The following is a 659-nucleotide window of genomic DNA, read 5'->3' as shown; positions in this document are numbered from 1 at the left end:
GGGGAATAGTCAGTGTTAAAACATTGTCTATTTAAATCTACAGCCAAACAGAACCATGAAAACAACAACAAAAGGATACAATTCTGAATTGTTATGTAAAAGCAGTTGGCTAAAACTATATGTCATGGAGGCATATACTGGTATTTCTAGTTGATATTTGTAGGACCTTTTGAAGACTATACGATATCTCCCATTCAGCATCACAAATCAGGGGGTTCGGTCAAAAATGATTTCACCAATATCAGCAGTCGACGTTAAAACAGAATGAACACAAACATATTTCCCAGTAAGGGTAATGTCCTTCAAATCTGCTGTTTTTTATACCTTACGATAAGTAGAGCCACTTATTGTGTAAACTGCTGAAATCAGATTTATAGTGTGGAATCAAGACTTTTGGGTCTCCACGCACCACGGCAGAAAACTGTTGTCACATGACATCACGTAGCACCTAACCATTTCATGACAGTGCAATATTTACTTATTTGTTTTGTACTTATCTCCTTTCACACAATGTGTATTCAAGCCATTATTATATATGCATACAGTTGCTCTCCGGACTGCACCTGCCCCCCCCGCTTTTTTTCTCGGCACTACCTACATTGTACATTTTTTCTTAATTTTTGACTTTTGATATTTTATATTCTTGTCTTATATTTTTG

General features: G+C 36.1%; 1 protein-coding gene across 1 annotated transcript in view; it reads right to left on the bottom strand.

Annotated features, from left to right (window-relative positions):
* cubn (cubilin (intrinsic factor-cobalamin receptor)) overlaps window positions 1-659 on the bottom strand; it is an 86,874-nt gene that overhangs the window by 76,767 nt on the left and 9,448 nt on the right. The gene's annotated exons all lie outside the window — the stretch shown is intronic.

The sequence above is a fragment of the Etheostoma spectabile genome, unplaced genomic scaffold (assembly GCF_008692095.1).
Source record: "Etheostoma spectabile isolate EspeVRDwgs_2016 unplaced genomic scaffold, UIUC_Espe_1.0 scaffold272, whole genome shotgun sequence".
In the NCBI taxonomy this organism is placed as follows: domain Eukaryota; kingdom Metazoa; phylum Chordata; class Actinopteri; order Perciformes; family Percidae; genus Etheostoma; species Etheostoma spectabile.
This window is presented reverse-complemented; position numbering and strand designations above follow the sequence as displayed.